We start from the raw sequence: 8,164 nt of genomic DNA, 5'->3' as shown, positions 1-8,164 counted from the left end.
TTTAACAACACAAAACTTCAATTCAAAGCTCCACACAGCTTACAAGAATTAGGATTTAAATTTACTTGGACTTCTGGGCTAGCTGTTTTGTTTTTTTTACAGTGTAGTAGTGTTCTTCCCGCCAGCCGGAGAGTCCGCGCGCGTGGAAGAAGTGCGCTTCCAATGTCAAGGTCATTGGTTCCGTTGCTGAACACGTGCGTTGGAATGGTGTGTGTGTATGTGATGAGTTAGAACTGCCGTAAATCATCCTACTACATAAAAGGACCCTTTACATTGGAAGCGCATATGACGAACAACCACGCCATCTTAAATGGATGGACCTTGTGGAAATATGTGTGTGTGCTACATCCACGTTGCTCATCTGGGTGCTATAACGGCGCCTAGAGGTGGGCAGCATCAGTCACTGTATGACCCAAGCATTCGCATGGATAAGTGTGTGAGTGGGCTTGGGCATTCGTCAACGACGGAGTAGGCGTGCCATCCATACACCAACTATGCATGGCCTCAACTGCAGTCCGAGGTACGTTTAGCCAACACTGTGACTGTGGGCACATCTGGAACGGATTGGAGAGGCCACTTAACGCAGCTGATGATGCTCCATGTTGTGAATTGGCTGTGTGCAGGAACGCGGAGGCGCACTGTGGTCAATCCGGATAACGGAGACGGACCAGACAAGAAATTGCTGACAGAGCAAGAGATAACAAGTGTCCAGGGAAAAGGTTGGAGTTTGTGTTTATCTGCTCACAAAAAGGTAAACGTGGTAGGCCTGCGCGCGCTCTCTCTCTCTCTCTCTCTCTCTCTCTCTCTCTCTCTCTCTCTCTCTCTCTCTCTCTCTCTCTCTCTCTCTCTCTCTCTCTCACACACACACACACACACACACACACACACACACACACACACACACACACACACACACACACACACACACACACACAGTGCAATGTCATGGCAGTAGTGGCAATTAATTATAGATGGTGACACTGGCAAGTACCAGAAGCAATGTGTGTGCTGTGATTAATATGCGACATATTCCAATGAATTCAGCGTCTTTTCTTCAATATACTTTCCACACTTAACACATTCAGAATATCATGGAAAATGTTCATGTATTTAATGATTTCCCCAAATGTGTTTATTTAAAAACACGCCTTATTATTTTTTGCAAGCACAAAATGGGAAACTCTAGCACAAATGGCAACACCAATCCATCACCACATGTCACGGATCTTGTGCAGTGTCATTTGAGGCATGTTTTACATTTCTGTAAACTGGAGAAATTGAAATAATTGTGCTGTAAATGTAGGGTAATTTAACTTTAATGTAAATAGAAGACACGAAACACAACCTGCATAGTTTAGAGTAAGTTCTATATGGTGTAGTAATGACAGCCTACTTAAATAGGCTTCGCGAAAGCAAAGTTGTTCCAGCCAATATGCCACCGTTGCCCACTGAACACATTCGCCGTTACACATTGTAGAATCAGTAACCGTTTCCTCTTGCTCCATGCACACCAGCAACACTACATTTGCATGTTTGCACTTCATAAAACCCAGCGCAAACACTCAATCACATTCCGACCAAATGTATGCTTGCTTTCGTGACATACACATTGCAGATTCTTGCGTTACTTTTATGTTTGAGAAAAGAGACGCACCAACTTACCCTCTCTGGACCGTAGCTTACTTCGGTAGGGAGAAACAGCGGTGCAGTAATCCCTCAAACCGGCAGCTATCCTGCTGTACTTTCTTCAGTCAACACACATGCCCGTCCAGTCCAACAGAAGCGTAAATTTGTCGAACTCCGAACAGAATCTTTGAAACGGTTCTCATTCCTGTTCCAGTGGATGTGTTGTGGCGACGGGAGATTTCTACTTGCCCGACAACGCGCGTTCTGACGGAAAAGATCGCAGCAGACTGCCTCGGTTGCTGCTTCTCGAGACCCTGCCCCCCATCTGTGAGCGTGTGGTGTGTGTGTGTGCAGAGAGAGTGTGGGTCGCTGGATGCATGTGTGCGCCACCGCTGGCACAGCGCGCGAAGCTGCCTCTTCCTCTGGAGCTCATCTGGAGCGGCAAGTTTTTGAGTATGGAGGGGGCGCTTGGACACACTCAAAAACTACAGAATAATATGAGTTCGCGAGAAGTTGATGTGTAGCGTTGCGGTCTTTCTGAATGTTTGGTAGCCTAAGTATCAAACACGACTTGGTTCATTTAAACGTTAAGATTCTTGTTGGTTTTGTTTGTTTGTTTTTTTTTGTTTTTGTTTTTTTTTGCAATTTGACAATCAAATTTGTCTGTAAATGTATGTTATTTTTAATTCCTTGCTCAGTTCCTTTCTATATAATTTTGTAGGGGGTCTCCATCAACCTGTAGCCTATAGAGGCCCCAGACCATCTTGATCCCACCCTGGGGATGTGCCAATTTTCCTGATTGAAATGACAATGCATTACATTGCCCTTATCTGACACTTTTATCCAACGCATCTTACAAATATTTACAGGGTATTGGTTACAGTCCCTGCAGTAGAGTGGGTCAAGTGCCTTGCTCAAGGGCACTTCAGCCATGAATGGTGGCAGGGATTGGTTAAGGTGGGAAATTGAACCTGCAACCCTGTGATCTTCAGTCTAAGTCCATAATCACTGCACCACACCTGCCAAATTAATCGTGTTTGTTTTTGTGCCAAGTGATGCCAACCTTTAAAAAGCTGTAGCACTTTACACTGGCTTATGCCCCCATATATAACCTATGCCACATTGCCATTACACTGGGGAAAGAAACTATTTATTTTCAATGGGGCAGCCAGGGAAGGCACAGGCAGGCAGGCAGGCAGAAAGCCAGACGGGCAGCCACCTGCGTCACTCAGAGACATCCCTCCTCTGGCAGCAGCATCTGAGATTGCCCCCAGTTTCTGTTTCAGCTTGCAGGATTTCAGTGATTACACATGCAATGATCATGGCAAATCGGCCACGAAAAGGACTGCGCTACTTGCATGGGCTATATAACCTGTACTACCGGGGAAAGAAGCTATTTTTTCAATGGGGCAGGCAGACAGGCAGACGGGCACCCGCGTTATTCAGAGACACCCCTCTCTGGCAACAACATCTGAGATAGTCACATTGCCCCCAGTTTCGTTTCAGCTTGCACGATTTCAATGATTACACACACATGCAATGATCACACCAAATTGAACACTAAAGCCTCTCTTACATACAGTAGGCCTACGCAATATAACCCATTACATAACCCATTGCCATTACACCTGGGAAAGAAGCTATTTTCAATGGGGCAACCAGGGAGGCGCAGACGGAAAGCCAGACGGGTGGACTTCCACCTGCGTCATTCAGAGACATCCCTGCTCTGGCAGCATCATCTGAGATAGTCACATTGCCCTCAGTTTTGTTTCATCTTGCACGATTTGAATTACTATTACGTACATGCAATGATCACGCCAAATCGAACACTAAAGCCTCTCTGACTTGTGTAATATAACCTGAAACAGTGCCATTCCACTGGGGAAAGAAGAAGCTATTTTTCAATGGGCCAGGGATCCACAGGCAGCCAGGCGGGCGAGCTGCCACCTGTGTCATTCAAAAACACCCCTGTCATGCAGCATCATCTGAGATAGTCACTCACATTGCTCCCATTTCTGTTTCAGCTGCACGATTCCAGTGATTACACATGCAATGATCCTGGCAAATCGGCCAAGAAATGGATAGCGTTACTGGCATATATAACCTGTATTACCGGGGAAAGAAGCTATTTTTTCAATGGGGCGGGTAGACTGGCAGACGGGCACCTGCGTCATTCAGAGATATCCCTTTCTGGAAGAATCATCTGAAATAGTCACATTGTCTCCAGTTTTCTCTCAGCTTGCACGATTTCAGTGATTATTACGCACATGATCACGACACAATGACCACGGCAAATCGAACACTTAAACCCTCTCTGATATATGTAATATAACCTGTACTGTCTTTCAATGCCTCTATATATTAATTCTTTGTGAGTTTTATAATATGAACGGGTTTATACCCATGTGACCTCTGAAGGTTTACTTACCTGTGTTACCCAGGTACCTGAGCTTCTAACCACGCCCTGATGAAGGCCAGACGGCTGAAACCGGTCGGCGTTTTTAACATGTTTACCCCAATGTAAAATAAAGGGTTTTTAATACTTCAACTACCTTGACTCAAAGGAGAGTGCTTTGGATACAGTTCATAACCTGTTCTGTATTGCCGTTCCGCAAGGGAACAAAACTGTTTTCAGAGACATCCCTCCTCTGGCAACACCATCTGAGACAGTCACATTGACTCCAGTTTCGTTTCAGCTTGCACGATTCCAATGATTACACACACATGCAATGATCACAGCAAATCGGCCACTAAATGGACAGCACTACTGGCATAGGCTATAACCTGTACTACCGGGGAATTTTTTCAATGGGGCAGGCGGACAGGCAGACGGACACCCGCGTCATTCAGAGACACCCTCTCTGGCAACACCATCTGAGATAGTCACTCACATTGCCCCCAGTTTCGTTTCAGCTTGCACGATTTCAGTGATTACACATCATGCAATGATCACAGCAAATCGGCCACTAAATGGACAGCTTCACTGGCATAGTATATAACTTGTGTCAGAGTCAGGCACTGTATTTTTTCAATGGGGCAGCCCGGGATCCACGAGTGGACACCTACCTGCCTCGTTTAGAGTCACCCCTGTCATCTGGCAGCATCATCTGGCAGCATCATTTCCCCCAGTTTTGTTTCAGCTTGCATGCTTCCAGCGATTGCACACATGCAGTGACCACGCCAAATTGAACACTAAAGCCTCTCTGTTATATATTATATAACCTCTCTACCACACTGCCGTTCCACTGTGGAAAGAAGCTATTATTTTTTCAATGGGGCAGCCAGGGATTCACTCACAGCCAGGTGGACACCTGCACCATCCAGAGACACCCCTCTCTCTGGCATCATCATCTGAAAGAGTCACATTTCCCTCGTTTTTTTTGTTTCGGCTTAATGGTCATGGTAAACCGACCGACGGGCTATTTTTTTTTCAATGGGGCAGAGATTCACAGCCAGGCAGAAAGCCAGACAGGCAGGCAGACACCCACCCACCCACGTACGTCTTTCAGAGACACCCCTGTCTGTCTGGCACTGGCAGCATCATCTGAGACCAGGGCCACTGCTAAGGTTTTTGGAGGCCCTAAGCATAACAGGTCAGGAGCCCCCCCCCCCTTAATTAAACAATAATAATAATAATAATAATAATAATAATAATAATCTACTAGCTAATTGGTAGTTTTTTTCTTCATTACGATTTTTAGTCAATCTCAATTTTAGAGGCCACAATTTTTGGTGCAAAGTGGTTGGTGCCCCAAGTGCTGGTTGGTGCCCTAAGCCCTCTGTGTACTCTGCTTAGGTCTAGCGACAACCCTGTCTGAGGTGCTGTTTACACGTAGCTGGATATTTTTACATTTGGATATTTTTTTCTCCTGGTTGCATTGGTTTTGCATTGGTTTTTGCCTTCCATTTCCACATAGCAGATATTTAAAATCCAGGTATAAAAAGCAGGAGAAAAAAAAATCCTGTTTAGGGGGCTGAAACGGATTTGTTACAATGGAGGATTTATTTTTATCCACATGTTGTAAAACAGGAGAAAAAAATACCCTGCTAAAAAAATATCCTGCTACGTGGAAACAGCACCTGAGACAGTCACATTGCCCCCTTTCAGAGACACCCCTGCCTGAGACAGTCACATTGTCCCCTTTTAGAGACACCCCTGTCTGAGACAGTCACATTGCCCCCTTTCAGAGACACCCCTGTCTGTCTGAGACAGTCACATTGCCCCCTTTCAGAGACACCCCTTTTTGAGACAGTCATATTGCCCCCTTTCAGAGACACCCCTGTCTGTCTGAGACAGTCACATTGTCCCCTTTCAGAGACACCCCTGCCTGAGACAGTCACATTGCCCCCTTTCAGAGACACCCCTGTCTGAGACAGTCATATTGCCCCCTTTCAGAGACACCCCTGTCTGTCTGAGACAGTCACATTGCCCCCTTTCAGAGACACCCCTGTCTGAGACAGTCATATTGCCCCCTTTCAGAGACACCCCTGTCTGTCTGAGACAGTCACATTGCCCCCTTTCAGAGACACCCCTGCCTGAGACAGTCACATTGCCCCCTTTCAGAGACACCCCTGCCTGAGACAGTCACATTGTCCCCTTTCAGAGACACCCCTGCCTGAGACAGTCACATTGCCCCCTTCCAGAGACACCCCTGCCTGAGACAGTCACATTGCCCCCTTTCAGAGACACCCCTGCCTGAGACAGTCACATTGTCCCCTTTTAGAGACACCCCTGTCTGAGACAGTCACATTGCCCCCTTTCAGAGACACCCCTGTCTGTCTGGCTGGCAGCATCCTCTGCAGCATCATCTGTGGCCTCCGGAGTTGCCCTACACAGGATCGCCCACGGTGGTGAGTCATCCATTTTGAAAATGAGAGACGTCGTCACCGTGCTGCTGACGCAGGCCCCACTTACACTTGCAAATAGCAAGAGGCAATCTACTGTCTGCTGTTTGTGTGTGTGTCGGGTGGGTGTGAGTGTGTGTGTGTGTGTGTGTGTGTGTGTGTGTGTGTGTGTGTGTGTGTGTGTTAGGTGTGTGTGTGTGTGTGTGTGTGTGTGTGTGTGTGTGTGTGTTAGGTGTGTGTGTGTGTGTGTGCGTGTGTGTGTTAGGTGTGTGTGTGTGTGTGTTTGTTGGTTGGGTGGGAGGGAGTGTGTGTGTGTGTGTGTGTGTTTGTTGGTTGGGTGGGAGGGAGTGTGTGTGTGTGGGGGGGGGGGGGGGATCAGCTTATGTGATATATGTAAAGACAGTAATCACTCTAAGTGAGCTGAGCCGGAAGTGACACTACGTCTACACACACACACACACTGTATACACTGCACACAGACACATCTACAAACACACACATGTGCGTCCAGACACATGCATGTCTGTCCAACCCGACGTATTACTGCGCAGTCTGTTCCCCTCGGGGCCACAAACTCGCCACCTCTTGGTCAACGCATCGGTATCGGGTATGGGAGTCACAGCATGATAACTGAAAAGAGAATAAAGGTCCGCAACACTGTTAAATGCTCCCAAATATTTAATGGCACAACGTTTCGGACTAACCATCCTTCATCACAGTGCAACCTGTGCCACTGATGCGCGCGCATTCTTTGACTTTCACAATACCGCTGAGCTAAAGGGCCGGTCCGATAGCCCAACGCTACTGATACTGTATGAGGCTCCGGAAGAGAGGTTTACTAATGATACACGCCACACTGCTAGTTGGCCTCCTATACATCTGCACACACACACACACACACACACACACACACACACACACACACACACACACACACACACACAGGTCCTGCACACTCACAAGCGCCTCTCGCATATCGAGTACTCTTATTCATGCATGTATTTTACTGTCCATTTCCAAGCACATGTGATGCAAGGCCCATTTGACCATGTCATGCCCATTTGCTACCTCTGGTGGCCTGGGCCTATAAACCCAGCCTGCATTTCTTGGCCCTCGGCCAGACGAATATTACATCTCCCACTCATCACCATACAGTATTAACCTATGATATCTTTCCCTCTCTCTCTCTCTCTCTCTCTCTCTCTCTCTCTCTCTCTCTCTCTCTCTCTCTCTCTCTCTCTCCTCTCTCTCTCTCTCCCTCTCTCTCTCCCTCGCCCCCCCCCCTCCCCCCCCCCCCCCCCCCCCCCCCCCCCCCCCCCCCCGCCCCCCTCCCCCCCCCCCCCCCCCCTCTCACTCTCTCTCTCTGCTTGTCTTTCTGTCAGTCTGTCTGTCTGTCTCTCTCCCCCCTCTGTGTATCTCTCTCTCCCCACTCTCTCTCTCTCTCTCTCTCTCTCTCTCTCTCTCTCTCTCTCTCTCTCTCACTGTCCGTCTGTCTGTCTGCCACCCCCTCTCTCTCTCTTTCTTCTTGCGAATCACATATACACACACTTGTACAGCACAGTACACACACACACACACACAAACACACATGCACAGTACACACATACGCAGCCACATGCACAACACAGACCCACACCCACCACACGTGCGCACGCACACACACACACACACACACACACACACACACACACAC

The sequence above is a fragment of the Engraulis encrasicolus genome, chromosome 24, assembly GCF_034702125.1.
Source record: "Engraulis encrasicolus isolate BLACKSEA-1 chromosome 24, IST_EnEncr_1.0, whole genome shotgun sequence".
Classification (NCBI taxonomy): Eukaryota; Metazoa; Chordata; class Actinopteri; order Clupeiformes; family Engraulidae; genus Engraulis; species Engraulis encrasicolus.
This window is presented reverse-complemented; position numbering follows the sequence as displayed.